The following is a 21,007-nucleotide window of genomic DNA, read 5'->3' as shown; positions in this document are numbered from 1 at the left end:
TGTTAGGGATCTCTGAAGATGGTGGAGTTCATCCCCCTGTGCAGGCAGGGTCACCTGAGCAGGGACACAGGACCATGTCCAGGTGGCTTTGGGATGTCTCCAGACAGGGAAACTCCACAGCCTCTCTGAGCAACTCTTCCAGTGCTCTGTTGGCCTCAAAGAAATGCTGATGTTTGCTTAACTGTGTTAAGAATAACTTTGATAGTTTTACTTTAAAATCATTCAAGTTATGCTTATCAATATTATTAGTATTTACAGTGGAGATGGTATGATACAATCTGACACTTCTCCCAGACATTGAAATATTTAAGGTTGTCTGGGGACTCTGGAATGCTCATCATAATAATGAAACATTTATTGTCTTTATCTGCATATCTAAAATTCATCAATGCATAAAAACAGAGAAGTGAATATTTAAAAAATAAAACAAAATATTATCCTGCTGTAATTTATTGTTGCGTTCTTTTATCTGTTTAAGATGCTTGAATTCACTTTGTTAGCAAATTTCTCTTGACAAGCACACCTATTTATTATTACTAAGCATCCTTTTTAGGAATGTCTGAAATGACATGTGTATTGTTTTAAATAAGATCATGGAGTTAATTTTTAACCACACAAGCAGTACAGTAAGAATAGAGTGAACAAAACATAATTAATAGTTTTATGCCTTTCGTCAGGATCATTTTATTTGCTGCCAGCTTATGCCAAATGCAAAAACATTTTGACTTCAATTAAAAATTTTAAACAAGATTAAACCTTGCTGTCATTGGAATCATAGAACATATATACTTCCAGGTATTGCTGAATATTTGCATGTCTTAAGCAAGGAGGTGTCACTGGGAGAGCAGAGGTGTGTGAGAACTTCACCACTTTGCACAGGAGAAGGTAACAGCTGTTTCTGCATCCACCCACTTAGAGTGAGACAACTTCCCTCTGGCCTCAAACATACATTTCATTTTCCCCTGGAAAAGGAATTGAAAGGAATAGCACCACATCTATATTTTGTGTTTTATAGAGAAATTATGATACTACGGCCACAGGATACTAGGTGCATGAAGAAACAATTTTATACTTTGTGTTTTGGGGTTTTTTATTGCTTAGGGCTTTATTATTATTATTTTTTAGTTTGTTTTTTGGGTTGTGGTTTTTTTTTTTTGTTTTGGTTTTTTTTTTAGAAAATAATTGCCTCGTGTTTCATGATATCTGTATTATTGCTGCCTCACCAGATAGGACCTTATCATTGCCAGGGACCCAGCTGTCTTGCTGAGTTACTGTCACAGCAAAGGATATTTTAAACACCAAAGACATGTTTCATCCTGAATTTGTGGCTGGTCAGAATTTGAGTTTGGGTACCAGTGCCACCTCAGCAACTTGAAACTAAGAGAATGACCTAGAGGAAAAAAAGTGGTACATATTGTCTTAAGCTCCTGTTTAGTAAAACACTTAAGTGCTTATTTAACTTTAAACATGCCTGAACCATATTAATTCTTTATTAATTGCTGATGTGTTAATTTCAGTGGGTTTATTAAATTGAAGACTTAAGAAATGAAGAGCCCCCATAGGATGATAGGACTTAGGAAGATCCATACTGAATAACTCAACTAGTTCCCCTCAGGGCTCCCAGCTCCCTGTTTGCTTAGGTACAAAGCAACATGCAGATTTCCTGCCTGGTGTACTGCAGTGCATGGGGAAAATCCCAGATTATTTGCAACCAAGCTGGTACCTTTGATGTGCTACTGTGCAGAACCATCCCAAAACAATGAATGCCCTGCAAACTGTGTGCCCTGAGTGCCACACCAGTGGGCTGTGTCAGTGCAGAGTTCCCCATGGTCCATCAAGAAATGCTGTGGATAATGCCAGCAAACATTGCAGTGTTAGGAAGGGTTTGGAATAGACATTGTGTTCTGCTCCTTTCCCTACACTGCTTAATTCTGAAATGGATGGTTGGATAAGCAGCAGATGGTAGACACTTCTGTAAATGCATGGTATTTTCAAATTAACTTAAATACACTGTGTGGGACCATGCCATGGAGCAGCATTGTGGGTTGTAGCTATGCACTTGTAGATGTGCAGTAAGGACTGCAACCTCCAGTCTTCTAGCTGTCAATTTAGCTTTTGTTCTCATTTCCATTTCTGGAGCAGAAAATCTTTGTGAATTTACATTCAGCAGAAATAGGGGAAAAGATATCTGGATTTGAAACACTAGGAAAAATAATTACATTTTTAAAATGCTTATGAGGGCACATATAGCAGGAATGGAGAATTCATCATAAATGGTACCTCCCAGCCTACTAGAAATATTTATATTTGCTGAGGAAAGGGTAGCTACAGAAAAGAAACAGCTTAATGAAATGCATTTTGACTGTTGGAAAAATAACAGGGAATGGAGAATTGGTCAGTGTTGAGACTAGGTAAAAGTTAACAGGGCTCCCAGAGACCCAGGATTAACAGTGATCTAGTCAATATATTTATTGGATTTATTTGCATTGTGAAGACTCAAGTGAACGTGTGTATGGAATGCAAAATAAGAGGCAAAAAATATAGATGACAACAATTTTTGCTTAGTCAACTCCATAGAAGCCTCTGGGGAATTCTGGATAGCTAACTCATATAGGCAATTAGGGAGCAGAAATCCAAATATAATCAGTTTTGACAAATGTCCTGCAATGTAAATTGTGTGGAATTATTTGTACTATTCATAACCATTGATTGAATTCTAAATTAGCTATAACTACTTGATAGAAAGAACTTCAGTGAAATTCAGATCCTACTGAAGTCTCTGGGTGTTTTGCCTTTTCTTTCAGTGGGGATGGAGTTTCCCCATGATCATCATTACTGCAGACAGCTCAATAGAAAAGGCTGCTCAGCTCACAGCGGTGGTCTGAGCAGCCAGCAAAATGGTTGGATGAATAAAGAATGGGTTGGAAAATAATACTGCAAATATTATGATACCTATCAGTGATATCCTCTAACCTCGAATACGTTGCTGAATTCATACCTTTCTGCTTGAAAATATATATAATGAACAGGAAGAATAAAGCAGCAGTTATAAAAAGTATCCAGAAGCATAGAGAATTTTACATGCAAAGAGTAAAAATATGGGGGGAGCTTAGGTTAAGTGGATGAGAAGATAACTAAGGTTTTGTGGGAAAGGAATGATTTACACAAGATAAGTCTGATTTCTTTCTTGGCTTCGTCCCAAAGTGCAAACAGAGGAGTGTGGCAACACATTGAAAATGGATAAGGAGGAGGTTTTGATGTTTTGCAGGATGGGAGTTAGAGCTGAAGGAAGTCTTTGGAGTGAAAAGTGTGGCAGGATTAGAAAACAAAACAAAACTGGACATCCATGTTTGTAGGGCAGTTCTCAGAGGTGCAGTGAAATAAAGTAGGAAAGCACAAGCTAATACTTTTCCTTTGACAAATGTTTGTGTCTCCCTTTGGGATAATGATGATTTTGTTGGTTTCTTTAGCCATGCCTGGAAGCTGTCTGTTATGGGGTGGATGCTGAAGTAGGTCACACACTTGTGTAACATCTCCCTGCCACCTCCAGTGCCTGGGGCTGTCATGGGGTGCAGGTTAGGGAGGGAGAGGCTGACAGTCCCTGAGTGCCACAGGCTGGCTCTGCCCTCCTGCTCTCCCCAGCTAAGGAGCTCTGGGGAATTCTTGTGCTGAAGGAGGATTCTCTTTTCCCCATCAGAGCTCGGGGAATCTTCAGCCTTTGGTGGAAAGTAGGATTTACACTTTATATATTCACCTTTTGTGCTGGGCCAATAAATAAAGTTCCAAAGTAAAGACTACAGACTCTTCTGGTAGATAACTCCAGTCTCTAAATGTCCTGTTTTAGCTTTCCAAGTAAAACACATTCTGATTTGAGGAATGCTTGTGCCACACAGTGTAGCAGGATTAGGTTCATAACATCCACATGATGTCAACGTGCAAGTTTGGGCTTTTTTTATTATTTCAACAAGAGTTTCAGGCATTGCTTTTATGCTACAGTACAGTTTTGCATAAAAACTGGTAGAAATTCTAAGAAACAGCTTAGAAAAGCTAGAAAAGCTTAATGATGAGGGTGGTGCACAGCTGAAGCATTACCAGTGGAGTCGCTTGCTCACTGATTTGTTGCCAGGTAGCGAGCCAATTAGCAGTGCTGGTTATTATTTACTTTTCATGCTATATATCACTAAAATTGTGTTGTTGATTTATCATTTATATTGTTGTATTGTCAGCATAATTTATTCAGATCATGCTGAGATACCTGGGAAATTAAGTAATAAAGAGAATGGCATAGAATGTGTCTGTGTTCAGAGATATTTACTTTGCTTTTAATGAGAATGCATGTTCAGGTAAAACATAGATCATTTAGCTATTAAATTGTTTTTTAAATAAACCTGTTAAAAGTTTATACCTTGGGATTTTCAATAAATAAAGAGGCTTGGTTTCAATTCTAATCTGATTTTTACCATTAAATAAGAAACTTTTTACAGATTAGGTTAAGCAGCAGGCCAACTAATTGTGCCAACTTAGTTGATTAGTGATTTGCAGGAAGCCATACCAGTTGATATATTACTGAGGTGTCCAGTGTTCTTTATGTATTTGATACTACAGTCTTTTGGCAAATGCAAACATAGATTTTTATTGAAAATCCTTCCTAATTGCTTGAATTATTAAAAAAAAAAAAGAGAAAGTAAGTATGTTTTTACAAAAAGCAAATATTTTGGATACATTTAGCTGACCAGCAAAGGTGACTTTAAAATGCTTTGATTTTAGAAAGCTTTTTTCCTTAGCTGGGAATAGAACTTGTCAGAGGTACTTGTGTAGCTTCATTTATAGTCTCTTCCTTTTAATCATCCTATCTAGTTCTTTTAAAATCTTTTGGTTGACAAATAGGTCTTTCTGTCTGTGTTCAGTAGGTTTGCTCTAGTCAAGAACGGTTCTCTTCTGGGTGTTCTATACAGGAAAAAGAACCTGGTACTTCCAGCATGGACATGGATGTACTTTTCCATTATGACAATGGTGTTTCTTTAGAAATTTCTGAAAATTAACTTCCCAGTTAGGCAGTAATTCAAAGCAAAATGGAAGAGGATATTGTTTTCCTTAAGCTATTAAAGCCTCCTTATATTTTTTTGGTTGCCTTTACCTTTAGTTTCTGTTTTTAAGGATGGCTCTTGTAGAACCACATAAAACCCACTTATTTTGATCTATCCTGATACAGGAATCTTTTAAACAGCTCTGTTGACTCCAGCACGTGAATTTTCTGCCAGTCTTGTGTCATGATTTTCAGTTTTCCCAGCACTGCTCCCTTACAGTGACTCTCTTGGTTAAGGTCAGACCTGAGAACCAATAAGCCCAAGGAGCAAACAAAAGTAATCCCTGAGCAACCATTTCATTTCCTGTTTACTAACTTTTAGGTGATCATCTTTGTGTGTGTGTGGTGTGCAGGAATTATTATTTGCCTTCAGGAATGAAGGGGGAAAACTTTTCTGTTAAAGGAGAGAGTCCTGAAAATTTTGGTTCTTAATTAAAGTAGCTCTGATAATCCCCTGTATGAATTTGGATACAAGGCTGAGGTCAGGTTGTATGATGGTGTGAATGAAAAATCTCAAGGAAAAAATGACAACTGAGCTAAAAACCTTGCTGTAACATGGCTTTGACCAATTTAGATCAATCCTATGTCTTTATAGTTAAGTGTGAAGGGAAATTTAAATAACTGTTTTATTTCATTGCTTGTGGTAGGAGACACATTTATTTTTTTGTAGTCTTGTATAACAGAAGCACAGCACTTGCTGTAAGTAGGTGTAAAAGCACTTTCAGAAGCTGAAATCATGGGGGTACTATGGTTTGAGTGTTAAATTCTCTTAAAGGGTACAAGGTACTTGCATTCAGCTGGATTATCTAGAGGCTAAAGAATTCTGTAATTAAGAACTTACAGACCTGTAGTAAAATGTTTAACTTTATCATGTCACTATGTAAGGATACTTCATTTACTTATTTTGACAACCGTAGGTTAGTTTCAGTTGGAAGTTATTCATGAAATATGAGTGCACTTAAGTCATATTTTATGAAAATACTGCAATCTAAACTTGAGACAAGGCAGCACTGCACAATAAAACATTGGGAGCCTGTGTGTCTGTGTGCAGAGGATGGAAAAACTCCTTTCTTTTTGCCATGAGATGTGTGACTCAGCTGGGAGTAAGTGATGCTCCCCTCTGCAGGTTTACTGGGTGTCTGCTGTGAGGATTGCAGGAGGACAGCAGGTTTTCTGCTTTCCACATTTCTCCTGAAACCTCTGCATGTCATTACACAGCTGAAACAGAATACAGGATGGGCTGGAGGAAGATGTAGCATTATTCCATCTGTGAGAGGAAAAAAAGTCACTTAACTTGCTCTTAGCTCTGTTATTTGAGATTCACAGAACCTCTTCTCACTTGAATGATATATGTCCAATTCCCACAGAGCCCACCCCTTATTCTCTTTAAATATAATGGCAAACATTTGTCCATGGCAGTTAGTGGTTTTTGTATTTTAATGTTATAATATTGATGGAATTCAAGTGCTTTATTTTAATGTCATTTACTACAAAAGTCAATTGCTTAAGCAAAAGCTGCTTCCTTTAGGCACAGAATTTGCTTCCCCAAATTCCAGACGTTTTAGGGTTTATTGGATTGAACTTGGATAACATATGTTCTACATGTTAAGCTTTACTAGTCTGTCTCAGGATTTCATTAACACGAGTTCAAATATTAGCATGTTTCTGAACTTGTGTGCTCCTCTGTTCTGGTTTTATTAACAAGTAATATTGTATTTATACAGTAAATACCCACTTTTCATAGCTGTCATGGATAGTGAGAATGCATCTTGGACTATCGCTGTGTTGGACATCTTTTCAGTAACTCTAGATGGACCATATCTGACATTCAGCTAAGATGGTCCTTTGTCTTTACAAAGGGGTTAATACCTTTTTTATTATGAAATCAGATTGAGTTGACAGAAGGTATCAATTTAAAATTTTGCTGGTTTGATCTTGGCTTTCCTCTCCAGGATAAGCCAGTTCTGTACTGAACAGGTCTTTTGCAGTCATACACTCTAGCTTCTTGTTGAGTTGACAAATCTGGATTGTTTGCTCAAACTTTCTGTACTATGTCAGGAAATAGGACAAAAGCAAAGAAAATACTCAGAAATACCCAGCTGCCTTTTAATCTCTTCTTTTCCTTTTAATGGTATTTTCTTTGCATAGTTGTTGACACATGAGTTTTAGTGACATTGTTCTCCTGATCATGTTGCATTAAGCCTGCAGAGTCTGGTGAGAAATACTCATTTAGAATGTAACAGTCCAACCAGAAGTTCATTTTGTGGGGAAATGAGAACATGAGCAGGTCATCAGAACAACTGCATGAAGGAGAGCTGTCCTTTTACAAGCAGATTTGAGAAAGAGAGGTGTCAGGTAGGATTCATGAGAGAGATGAAGATGAGGAGAGGAAATTTAAAAGGGAAGTTTGCAGATTACAGAAGTAGAAAGGATGATAAGAAAGATAAATTTGTTTGGATGGAGATCATGGCTTTCCCATGATTTATAGAGTTTTTCAGAATTCAAAGCAAAGCTGTGCTGACTTGTGGCTGTCAATGTCAAGACATCTCATGAATCCAAACCAGAAAGGTTTATGAATCTCTGGTACAAAGCAGAACTTTAACATGCTCCATCCCCACCCATCCTCCCTCCCCTTTCCAAATATGGCTGGAGAATTCCAAAAGTTAGAAGATAAATCTTTGTTTTACAGGAGATAACAAAATGAAGTCAAAGCTGAAGGAGAGTTTATCCTGTTCCTGACTTCTTTTCCTGCAGCAGGATGATTCAGGCCTGGATTTCTTGAACAAGACAGAACAGTAGTTCATGCCTCCTCTCTTCATGCTCCCAGCACTGTTGGCTCATGCTTTTCCTGTGCAAAATCCTTCCCTTGGATGTACATCCAGGACAGTGTGTGCTGTACTGAAGCAGATCTGTTTAGCTCAGGCTGAAATCTTAGGTCAAGAAGTCTTTAGGAGAGGAGAAGAAATCTCATATTTCACTCTATAGTTTCTTAGGGGGGAAAAAAAGTTGGCATTAAATACTGTTCTCTGGTTGATTTTATTGCTTCTATTGCCTTCTACTCTTTCCTATTCTTTCTTTGACAAGTGTGAAACAAAAGTCAGGCTGAGTTTAGGAGCAACACAGGCATGTCTGGCTCAGTTGCCAAATTCTAATGAGCATTGCTGCTCTGTAACCAAAGGTCTTGTTGATATGAGCAGTCTGAACTCTTCCCTCAAAAACTAGCAGAGCCCTAATGTCAAATAATTATCTGCTGGATCTGTGGAGATCAATGGTGGAGCTGTCCCAGTGTTTTCAGGGTGGGCAAATGTCAAAAAAAGGTGAAACATCTGCTTAAAGTTAACACTTTCAACCAGCTGTTTAGTCACTTAATATCTTAACCATTTATATTTGCAGTACTCTGGAAATACTGAAAAGCATAGAACAATAAGTGAAGGGTTAAATTAGGAAACAGTGCATTATTTTGTGTACTGTACTAGGTAGATTTATCTCTTTATCATTTTGTTCTCATTCCAAGATGAAGTGGAAACTGGGCAGAGAAAGATTAATGGTCACCTGGCAGGGACACAGTGATTGGAGTGATGCTGCATGTGTTATGTTGGTCCCAATTATTTCATTCAATTGCAGGGTTTAGTTATATACCTGCATTTTGGAGTTTTCAATTTGTCATTTGTTGTGACAAGGTGAAAGTTGCTCATTTAGATCAACCCAAATCTTCTTTATCTGGGTACTTCTGCTTCCTGTTTAATTTCTGAAAAGAAAACAGAGGCTGTCTTTGAGGATGATATTAGCTGAACACAGTGATTTTGCATTATTCTGTACTTGGCTGTTTTTTACCACAGGTGAAGAGAAAGGCAAGACAAGGGGTTGGCTTCATTAACTTGCCTAACCTGGGAACTCTGATCATTACATAATTTTGATTTTAATTGTGATTATTTGCTGCACAGTCCAGTTGCTTCACAGTTCACTGTCAGTCCTCCTGCCCTCTCCTCACAGAGGCTGTTAAGGGCTGAGAAATGGGGTTTTGTCACCATTCATTAGAATCCTTGGTCCTATCCTTCAACTTCTTTAAAAAATGCTTTCCCTTAAGTCTCCTAGTTGCAAGAAAATCACTACTAAAGCAGTGCCTGCACTAGATTATTTCATTATTGCTACTAGACAGTGCTACTGCTTAGCTTAGCAGCCTCCTCCTTCATTTGAGGATGGTCAAGTATTTCCTAAGTATTTCCTTCCAAAACATGGTTGAACATATATCTGCTCTGTACTTGGAGATGTAAACTGTTCTCCTGGAATAATTGAGAGTTATATATTTGATAAGTAATTGCTGACCCACCCCTTTCCTAATTGTTGATTTGTCTTCTGGCTTTGTCAGCTCTGGAAGCCTTGAAAGTGTTCTGCTCCCTTGTTCAGGAGCAGAGTTAAATTAAAAAACCTGACATATGAATAATATTTCTGCATAAAGTGAAATCATTTACCTCACATGGCTGCTAACCAGCTTCAGAAAGCAGCAAACACAATGCTACCCGTCTGTTTCAAAAATCACTTGCTAATCTGGAAATTTGGTGGCACTGGGTGAAGATCAAATGAACAATATTATCCCTCTGCACTCAGCCACACGTGCCCTGTGTACACAATCTAGAGGAAGGTGTAAACAGGCAGTGTTTAGGATCTGTGAATTGTTAGCTTGTTCTGCCCAGCAGGCTGATGTGCTCAGGGTATAAACAGATCAGTCTCTACTTGATCTTCTGCACCTCGTGCTTCTTGACATCACCATAAATTCATATTGCATTTTTGTGGAAGCTGTAGAGAAGAAGTGGCACAGCTTTGGCAGCCTTGGCACAATTTCATTTTGTGTTAACTGTAATATTCTATTTTTCTTACACTGCTGTGGTTCTGGGGCCCTTTTATCATTTTGGTATTTAAGCCACTCTTGCATAATATGTTCTTTCTGTTTAAGCATCAGTGGTCTTTTAATTTACCTGTGAAGGAGGAAATGACTGTGTTATGACATGTGTTTGATTCTGCTACAGGGTCTCTCTCAAGTCTTGTCACTACAGAATATGGGAAAACCCCTTGGAATAAAAGTCATCTTTAAATTCTGTGAGTTTTCCTAGCAAGTACTCACGGTATAAAAACTGCTACAGAAAGAGGTTAGTTTTTTTAGTTTTCTGTCTTAACGTATCCTTCAGGAAAAGAGTATCTTCACATCTCTTAATGGTGTGATAGCTTTCAAATGTGTTGTTGTCTGAACCCTTGATTAAACAAAATGGTGCTGATTGCAGCAGGGTGGCTAAACGTGGGCAGAAGTGGCTATTGCAGGCTGCTCCCTAAGAAGTCATTTATCAAAGTTTTATCTGATTTCAGAGGCATTAGGTTTATCAGTCACAGTTTATAAATGGCATGTCATGAGGATCAAACCAGAGCCATGCCTTGCTCAAGTGCTGCTGTAAAGCAAGTGTAAACATCCCCTGCAGATGCACTGTGTCCTCCCATCAGGAGCTGTGTCATGGAGCACAGAGCCACCCCCAGCATTTGGGTTAGTTCTGGAATTGTTTGGATGTTGTTGTTTTGATGATCAAAATTTGACTTCTGCTTCTTACCCAGTCCCACAAATGTTAATGGCTGAACTGTCAGTGAGGAAAGCAAAGGCATTTGGGACAATGTGTAGATATATGCAGTGGAATGTATAGAAATTGACACCTGGAAAAGCTGAAGATGTTGGGGCAGTAGGTGATGAAACTATTGACATTGAAGTGCAATATCGAGGAAGTTTTTTAAACTTATACATCCATTTGAGCCTAAATGAACTTTGGTGGGTTTTTAACCATCAGCCTAAGGAACAAAAAGTGCCAAACCCTCAGCTAGACAGACACCCTGACTACTCCCTTGGGGTTTGGGGTATGTTTTAAAAAATTTAGCACTCAATCCTGTATTTGCAAACTTAAGCTCCAAATTGTTTATTAATGGTGAGAAGATTGTTTTAGACCCTTGAAAGCATGCACAACTTCTTTAAGTGATTGTGAAGGTAAATCTTATTGTCTGGGGAAATGACTTCTGCACAGCTATTTCTTTTATTGCTGTGCTGAATGTGAAGACATTACTCACTTTAATAAATCCTACTGTATCTCTCAGTCTGTGTAGGCTGATATAAATATCTCCAGTTATGTCATATTACCACCTTTGTACAGCTAATGTTACATTCTTGATGACTGGTGGCTGATAAATGCAAAACCTCATTTGGTTTGTGAGTGATTGAATGCTAACACTGTTTAGATTTCTTAATATACTTGTATTAGCATGAATAAGTAATGAGCATGCCAGGCTTTTTTGAATATTTGATTGTATCTTTATAATGGATTTGTGTCTCTCTCTTTGTGCTAATGTCATTGTAACTTTGTTGGTGTCATAACTCCAAACCTTAGCAATCGATCTTTATCAGAATATCTTAAGTCAATTACCCTCTCATGGCCAAATTACTGTGTCATAATACTTTTCTTATAGAAGTATTCTGCATATTGCATTTAGGATACAAATAGGTGCTAATTCTATCTGCAGTTTATTCCTCATTTCCTCCTTCAGGCTTCTATGAGTGTATCGACCTGTCCTGTCTCTATAAGCACATATATGTATGCATGAAACATTAAAGCTTCTCCTAATTCTGCTCTTTATTAATAGACTAGCTGACCCTTCCTACTCAAATTCAGCCATCTCTCATGTGCCCTAGACTTCTGCTGCTTCTAAAGGAATTAAGCCCTAATGTTTGCAGTTTCTTGGAAATCATAATCCATCATTTTGGATAGTGATTATTGTAGGAAAAAAATATTAGTTTGCCAGAGACTTCCAGTTATTCTATTACCCTAAAAAGACTTGCACCTGCAGAGCAGTAGATTTTCTTTCATCATCCTATGTCTTGTTTGCTTACTGACACATTTAACAAGCAAAGAAAATGGAACAAAGGCTATTTTGTTGGTTTATTAGTGGTTCCCACATATATGTTGCTTATTCTATGAAAAGATATCTCAAGAGGAGACTGCTGGATCAGTGATTCTGGCATGGATCAGGGATTATCTGGGCATGCATTGTTCTGTCTCAGTGCTCCTGAATTTATGGTTCTGTTCTGAGGTGCCAAACAGTGTTTTTGGTTATGGAAACTTCAAGACCTGTTCTGTGGACTTCAGTTCATGACAGCTTTAAAACACTGCTGCTTCCTGTCAGATGTTGGATCCATACTTTCACTGTTGCTGTAGTATATCTGAAATATGGACCCAGCTGCTGTATTTAATTACTTGCTTTTATCAGCAGAACCAGTGTGAGCTGGAATATAGAAGTCCAGAGGTGGATCTGTCCCTGCCCTTTGCTTTAAAACCAGCAAACCAAAATGCTTCCCATTTTTTAAGCTATATTAATCAAAATACACTAATAATAATGTAAAGTAACTCTGTAACAAGGCACAAACAGAACTGCTGAATGAGGCAAAAGCCCCACAAAATGGGATTAAAATAAATTACTCCTGCCTGCCACAGGCTGGCAAAGAGGTAGTCCTCCTATTTTTCTTTTCAGTCTGCTGGCTAAGTGGCTTCTGGATTAAACCAATCTAGACAGTCTCTCTGATTTTTAGAAAATTTCATTTTTTCTCAACTCCGTGGCTTGGATCTATGATATTGACAGACCCCTTCTTTTTTTCTGGAAACTTCTAGTCTGACTTCTGCTGCAGTCTGTGCCCCTGCTGTCCCCAGTGTCCTCCTCTGGCTGTTCTCCTGGGCTGATAGCACTGAAGTTCAGCTCTGCAAGGGCAGGAGAAGCTTCCTGCCTTGGTTCTGCACAAGAATCAGTCTGAAAAGCTTTGGAACAGGGCAATCACACAGCTCTCTTTGCTGCCCACCTACAGAGCATCCCAAATGGGCTCTGTGCAGCCCTTGGATGGTAAACTGAGAGGAAACCAGTCAGATTCTTCTATTTGTCACAAACTGTCACCTTGCAGTATGGGCACAGCATCTTGGCCCACTTTGTGTCTGAAAAAGAGGGTACAGGATGTTAATAACAGTGGATTTTAATATTTTGCATCATGTAATCAGGAGAATGTTGTTATTAACAAATGAGAACCTGAGAAAATAGCTTTCATGCCCCAAAATTTTGTCCATCTCCACGGAAGGGAGTAAAAATGCTTCCTGAGGGTTTCCTCCTCAGATTCCAGAAGGAAGATATGGAGCATACTTGCTGGGAGAAGTCCATGAAGGTCCATCTCTGTTTTCCTGCAGACTTGAAACCTGTGCTGCCAAGGTGTGTCAAGATAACCCCTTGGGATTGTTATAAAAACAACATAATGAAAACATGTGGAAATACCTCAGACTTCCACAGACTTGTCAGTGATTAATCTGAAGATGGAACTTGGTGAATCTTCCTCACCTGTTTTTTTAATTTGAAATTCCCACTCCCCCTTCCCTTCAGCTTGCAGCCTTTACTTCCTGCTGGCATCCACTCTCTGCATTCCCTCTTGCATGCCATTTGTTCAGGCCTGTTTCCCATGAATTTTTATTCCATGTACTTCTGTCCCATGTTTCAGACACAAGCAGCATGGCCTCTGGATCAGCAACAGCTCACATGGAGTTTTACAGATCTTGTCCTATTAGAACAGGCCATATATTTTGTAGTTTAATAGAGTTATGTGGGAGAATTTGAAGGGTCACATCTCCCTCTGTTTTTCCACAGAAGAAAATGAATGTGGTATAGTTCATATTGATGCCAAGTACATAATCATATTTCCCTCCTACATAGGAAACCTTAGCCTCAGAATTTTATGGTAGATGAGCAGATGCATTGCATGGGATGTTTTCCAGATTCCTTTTTAAAAATCTGAGTCACTCAGTGTTTGCCATGCAAAGTCCTTTACTCTGTGACAACGTCCCTGGTCCATTTGAATGTGCACCAGGAAACATGCTGAGCAAATTACTAGACTGAAGAGCAAATTCTTTAATAAAGTTTGTCATTCAAGTTAACAAAGTGACAAGGGTGCCAAAAGAAAAAAAAAGTAAAAGGAAGGTCTGTGTTTGTACTTGCTTTTGACAAAAGGCTTCATGGAATCTTTGCTTCATGGGATGTGCAAAGCCCTGCCCTGTGTGAGGCATCGTGTGGAGCAGCTCTGGTGATTTGAAGGTCTCATAAACTGGAAAGAATGATAAATAAAATCAAGTTAGTGGACAGTTTCAGAACATTCATAACTGGACAAAATTTCAGTGTAACTACAACTTTTCTGGCATGTTTTTTATTTGCTGAGTTGAGCATCTCTGCATCAAGGAGGCTGAATTTTGAGGATCCCTTTGTCTCTATGTATTTTCCTTTTCTTTGTATGTGCTGTGCAGAGGCATCACTGGCTGTTGTTCAGCCAGGCAGGCTCAGCCCTCAGGCTCTCCTCTTTGAGGAGTTATGTTGCAAGGAATATCCAGAGGTTTACTCTTCTTGACTCTTTTCTCCTTAATACAGTTTGCCATGCAAATACTTTCCCGTGAATGATGGTTTCAGTGTTGATCATCCCATGTTCCGTTAATTCTCTGCAGATTTCAGTGTAGTTCTCTCAGGTAAAAAACTATCCATTCTGTTAACTTTAGAGAGAGAATTTCAAAGCATTTTGCAGGAATGTGTTTTTGGTGAACTGTGTTATGTAAATTTTGGGAACAAAATTTATTCAGAATGGTGCATGGCATTGAATAACATGATAAGCTTGCAGCTCACAAGAAGACTTATAAAATCAAGAGTTATACTATGTCCATACACCTATAACTCTCCTTTCACATCTGGTTTTTATTTTTGTATTTTCCCAGCACTTTCTGAGCCACAATTCCAGTTGTGGTTTTATTAAATGAGGTAGAAATAGATTGCTCTAGGTGCAGGTGAAAGCAACATCTGGCTTGCTAATGTTATGATTGTCAGAGAATAAGGACAGCTTTTCTCTCTGATTGTACTGTTGTGCCTCTTGTCTTCTTAAAATGAAGGAAAAGGGAAAAAAAGTATTTTCTTTGGGGTGCTTTGTCTATGAAAGAGCTTTATGAGGATATGCCCTTATAAAAATGATTATTGAGTACCTCCTTAAATGCTGATAACCCAAAGATACAAACTTCAGCAATAGGAAAGAAAACTTAATTTCTTAAGGAATGGCTGGCATTTCATCCATGCTATTTGAATACTTATTAATCTGATTGATATCTATCCCATCTGGTAAGGAGAAGGGCTACCTGCTCTTCTGGAGAATTCCTTTCTGTGCTGTGCCTTCTCTTCGGGCACAGAGCAATCTCCATGGCCTTGAAAACAAGACCCAGGTGGCTGAGGGATGCCAAACCTTGGCGTTAGGCAGTTCTAGATTCCTGGCTCCACAGCAGCCCACTCTGGGAGCTTTCACTGAATTCCCTGCCCCGATATAGGCTGGAAATCATATCCTGGAAATAATATACTCTTTTGTTGGATACCTTTTAATTTTTTTTCTTTAATAAACTGTGTTATTCTTGTAGTGGAATTTTCTGAGCATTGTCAGGACGCCCTGTTTCCCTCAGTTGGAAAATTTTATTTGATTCAGTAGTATAAGATGTGTTAAGTTCAAAATTTAGTATCTGTTTTCTTCAGCAGCTTATGAATTTATATGTTGCAAACTTGTCTGGGTGAGTAAAAGACTTTTTTCTCAAGTTCCTTGGCAGGGTTGTTTCTCCTATATGTTTCCTGGTTGAAAATTCCTTCTCTTTTGATTGCTGAAAGACCATTATCAGCTCTTTTCTTTTTTTTCCTGCCTATGATATAAAATCATGTTAGGGGAAGCTAATTAACAGTCTTCCCTTTTCCATATTTAAAGGTTTTTAAAATCTGTTTAGCTCCTGGTAGAAGTTTTTATTAAAATAGAATATTGCATGGAAAAGCCACCTACAGATATTAGTTCTGTGGTAAAAGACACAATAAAGGAGACAGTGACTTTGTCTTTCTTGCTTGGGATGTATGCTAGGCATTTCCATGGTGATTAGTGTTTTAGAAATGGCAGAGATAAATGGTCACAAGAAACTGCTGTAAACAGTATTGAAATAAAAGCTTAAACTATTCTCCCAGTTTCCCCCTGTGATTCACTCCCTGTGAAACTGCAACTTGTGCACCTGCCTGACCAAGCTAAAATGCTCATATATAGAGCTTGTATTATTTTCTAACCACATGACACTTCTATGTTTTTACTTAATTTAAAAATATGCATCACCATACAGTGGCTGGGATTACATCAGTAGATTTGTAAAGTCTGTTTTACATATAAGCCACAAACTCTTTAAAATTGACCAAATCCCAGACTGTACCTCATAGCTGGGCATTTTTTGTGTTTGTACCTGGAAGTCTGTGGTGCTTGGGAAGGGAAGGTGGTGCCAGTGTGGCTTGAAACACCTTCTTTCCTAAAGAGCTGTAAATGGAGTCAGTCTCTATTTACTGCTATGGAAGTGCTTCTGTGCACAAATTGCATTTATTATAATCAATGCACAGTTCAAGGGGGAGGCTTTCCAGGAGGATCATTTCTCATCAGAGGGAAGAGCTTAACTCACACAAAATTAGTTGAAAACAGTTACCTTGATTTCCAGTCAAAATCGACAGTGGTAAAATCTGTGATTCAGGTTTCTGTTGTTTATTTCAGAGTGGTATCTTTTCCTAATTTGCCACGGTCAAGCATGTGATTTTCATTTATTTCTCCTGTGAAGACAGTTTGATGTGCAAATTCAAAAATAAGTGTCTGTATGAGTCCAGGGTTTCCAGGACAGAAAAACAGCCAGATCTCTTCCTGGTCTCACCAGTGTGTGGGAAAACTTCTCCAGCTATAACTTCTTATAAATGAAGAAAACACTTGTAACTTCAGGGCTCTCATGTTCTGAACTCTTATGTCATCTTATCTGAGGCAGCAGTAGTAACAAGAATATTTTACTTATTTCATCTTTTTTTCTCTGCTGTGTTTAATTTTATTCCTTTTATTGTGGACACCATAGGACTTTCAAGTGTGTTCAAAATGCCATTCTATATGGTTTAATCTCTCTGGTGGTTACTGGATTTGATTGCCTGTAACAAACCAATCGCTCTTAGCAGTTTCCCCTCATTATTAGATGTTTGATGTGATCACTTAGAACCTTGTAAGCTTGAGGTTTTGAGGCAACAGTAACGAAAATAAAAATTACCTCATCTCTTTTGATTGTTATGTGCTCTGCATTAATTCATACAATGGATTTTTTTATACCAAAGTTTTCTGAAGATATGACAAGTGACTATTTCTTTAAGTATGTACTCTATCCGTTATTAAATTGATTATTCAAATCTCATTTAAAACAAGAGGCCAGATGGCAATATTCCAGTATTTGTTGCTACTAGCAACCAAAAACCCCAAACTGAATGATTTTCCATTTTTCACTGTGGATGAAGGGATCTCTTCATTTTACATGCAATAAAAAGAAGCTGCAGCTCACCAATTATGAAACCAGATTGTTATACTAATACTTTATAAAAATCTTTCACTGACATTCTGTTACACTTGTTGATGACCTCCTGAAGTATGTGATCTAATTCTAGGTTTGTTAACTTTGTTACCAATTATAATTTTTAGTTCGAATAATATTGTCATGAAAGGAAGGCTTTTTTTTGTTGTATCTTGCTCAGATTATGAGACTAATTAATGAGATTATGGCTATTTTAAGAAAGTATAAGAAAAATCTAAGAAAGGCTTGGAACAATAATTTAACTGGTGGCTGGTATATGTGATTCAAGTAAAAGAAATGTATTTTGAGAGTAAAGTTGAAAGTGATATAAAAATGCCCTTTCAAAAAGTACCAACTGGGGAATGAGTGATTAATGTCTTCAGAATCTGTGATTTAAAAAATAGGGACTGAGACAAAATCTAGAAGTTACTCAATGTCTCACTTGTTAGCATTTAGGAGTCCCAGAGTTGACCACTTTGGCTAATTAGCCAAAAAATGACAGTGAGGCAGGGACTCTCTGGGTCTCTTCCTTAATGGGGACTTGCTGTGTAATGGCAAAAAGTGGTGTCAGTCTAACTCATTAATTGGTGTCAGAGAAGTGATAATGACAATAATAAAGACAAATATGCAGCAGTAACTTTTTAATGTCGACAGAAGGGGCTGTTTTGCATACAGCTAATTTCTTCATATGCACTTCTATGTCTAAACATATGTGTTTCCTACCTATGTGAGCCTTGTCACTGCAGATGTGAAAGCAGAGTATTTATTGATACCCTGATGAAGCTCTGCTTTAGCCATGGAATTAAATAGTCTTGAGGTGCATTTATTTTGTTACTTCTTGTTTGTTCTTGACTCCCTGTGAAATCAGCAGTAAAGTTCCCACTGGCTGTGGCACACACCACTGGCCCACTTTTCATTGGTTGCTTCATAGGCTGTAAAGTTTTTGGTCAATGATCTGCTTTTCTGCAAAACTGTAAACTTACTGAATGTTTCATATAAATACTAGATATACTCTATACAAGTTATATTTAGTGTTACTTTTTCAATATAGCTTGAAGTTTTGCTCAGTCTGGGTTGGAGATGAGAAAATGGGTCCTAAATGGCAGTGGAGAGATTGCTTAATGTGCTATCAGGAAGATCTGAGAGGTTGGTAAAGAGTCTAACACAAGAAAGGAGAAAGAAAAGGCAAATATGAAAGTACCCTTTTGTTATTTATTGAATTTAACAAGAGATTTTGGTTAAAAACTCTCACAAATAACTCTGGAAATAAAATGCTTGGTTAATAGTAAACATGCTCAGCCCCATAACCCAGGGGCTATTTATACTCTGGTAATTTCAAGAAACAAATATTAGCTTATAAATGCAGTGATGGCAAAATGTGCTAGCATACATGTTAAGTTTCTAATCAAACATTGCAAAAATTCATTAATCAGTATTTCATAGTTCATTACAGTCTGACTAATTTTGAAATCCTTCATGTAAATTGATTAAATGTCTTCAGTACTCAGATAAATGGGCTTTTGTTTTAGGCAACCTTTACTGTGAAGTCCATATTTCTCCAGGATTGAGTTCTGCTAACATTTGACTGTCATGTCTGACATGCTAGACAGTTGCCATTTCACCCCTTCTCCTTCCCTTCTCTCTGTTCCAAATATCTCATTGACCAATTGTGAGGAAAATATTCTTAAATCTTCTTTAGACGTACCAGGTCATGGTTAGAAAGTGCTCCATCATCTGCTGTCATCAGTCACCAAAGCCTTTTTTTTTTTTATAATACAACTCTGCCTGTGTTTGAAGGAACTATTTTGCTGCCTAAACAGCAGAAGTGAACACCTCAGGTTGGTGACCAAGCCTTGTTTTATGCAAGAGAATAGTCAGATCTGTGTGCACAGCCACTGAACCAGGTAACTGTCCATCTCTGTAGCCCCAGCAGTGGATCCCACTGCCCAATTCCAGCCCCCAGACTGATGGGCACAGCTTGGTCCCCTCTGAGGCTGAGCCCCTGGAAGGAGAGGAAAGGCTCTGCTTCCACTGGACACTGCTAGGGCTCAGATTGAACAGTTTTATGTGAGGCTGTGATGGGAGATTAATGGAGCTACTCCAGCACATAGTGCTTTTTATTGGAGAGACCCTGTTCCTTCTGTGTAAACATCCAGCAGCTCTGCATGGCGAGCGCAGAGAACAGTCTGATAGAGCCTTCTGCAAAATAAATCCTGTGAGAGCAAAGTGCTGGCTGCAAAAGTAATGGCCACGTTCTTGTTTGCTTTACTGGACAATTGCAAAGTTTATACTGTGAATTTCTACTGTGAATTTTTAACTGGCTTTTCAAAAGTGTTCGTCGCAGTTTAATTATTTCCGAGCTCATAGACAGTGAATGTAAGGGCTGGAGGGTGGCCAGCAAGTATTAAGCTCTCAAGTTCAAATCTGACTGCAGAAGTTTCTTGGTCATTTAGTTCACCATTGTGGAGTCTTATGTGTTCCCAGAAAAAGGATTTACTCTGTCTTCTCTTGGTGTTGGGTTTTTTTTTTCTTTGGTTTGTTGGGGTTTTTTTTGGGTTTTTTAATTATTTTTAATTTTTTTTTAAACCTAGTATACTCTTTATATGCAGATAATCTTGCTTATGCTAAATCTCTGTGCTGCCTTTTGCACAAACAGCACAGGTGCCACTCAGGAGTCTCAACCTTTCCTTGGACAGTGCCATGTTATGGTCTGCCTGCCAGTAACAGTCAATCTAGTGGAAAGTAAGAGTTTATCGTTTTTGCCTCTTTTTTTTTTTCCTCATCATTCATGATTTGATTTGCAAGCCACAGCATCTAGGGGTGAAACATCACACTTTGACCAGAAGTGTTTTTTAAAAATCTGGCCTTGGCCAAACATACCAGAGTGTGTCAGAGCAGTGTTGTTGTTTTCAAATATTTATATGTTTTTAGTCTTAGGTGTTCTGTCTTACAGGCTGTAGTGGATCACATACTTTATATAAGTAGAATAGATCATAATTAATTATTTTAGTGACCTTTTAACCAAAGGTTTGAACTTTTTCACATGAAGTTCTCACATCTTCCTCTTTAGTTGGCGCATTCTTCTAAATCCCCATTTGGTTTGGATCCTTGGCTTTAGTCCTTTTTAATGCCCAAAATAATACCAGGGGTTTCAGCTGTGCAGTGCTGGTCCACCCAGGAAAGGTTTTTGCAATGTGATTAATCTCTGGTTTATCTTGAATCCTTCACTTATTTTAATGCTTCCCTGGTTTTGTCAATATATGTGAAAAGTTTCTGGTTTGAGATACATTCATGAGCACTTTTGGATTGTAGAGCCTTTTAGTCAAAACCTTTTAGCCAAACTCTTTAGTTTGACTCAAACTGTGATACTGTAGGTCACTAATTAACCCATCAAGTTGCTTTCAGCACTTCCCAGGACTGGTGGTGTTTAGCAGAGCCTTTTGCAATA

General features: G+C 38.2%; 1 long non-coding RNA gene across 9 annotated transcripts in view; it reads left to right on the top strand.

Annotated features, from left to right (window-relative positions):
• LOC146432372 (uncharacterized) overlaps nucleotides 1-21,007 on the top strand; it is a 255,293-nt gene that overhangs the window by 209,440 nt on the left and 24,846 nt on the right. For 8 of the 9 annotated variants that reach the window (XR_014854578.1, XR_014854577.1, XR_014854570.1 and 5 more), the window contains one exon: nucleotides 796-1,095. This is a non-coding gene — a long non-coding RNA (uncharacterized LOC146432372). Of the gene's footprint in view, nucleotides 1-795; nucleotides 1,096-21,007 lie in introns of those variants that run through there. The other variant, XR_014854572.1, reaches the window with a different exon arrangement.

The sequence above is a fragment of the Lichenostomus cassidix genome, chromosome 11 (assembly GCF_008360975.1).
Source record: "Lichenostomus cassidix isolate B80296 chromosome 11, HeHo_3.0, whole genome shotgun sequence".
Lineage (NCBI taxonomy): Eukaryota > Metazoa > Chordata > Aves > Passeriformes > Meliphagidae > Lichenostomus > Lichenostomus cassidix.
Note: the sequence above shows the minus strand (reverse complement) of the source record. Positions and strands in the feature narration are given on the sequence as shown.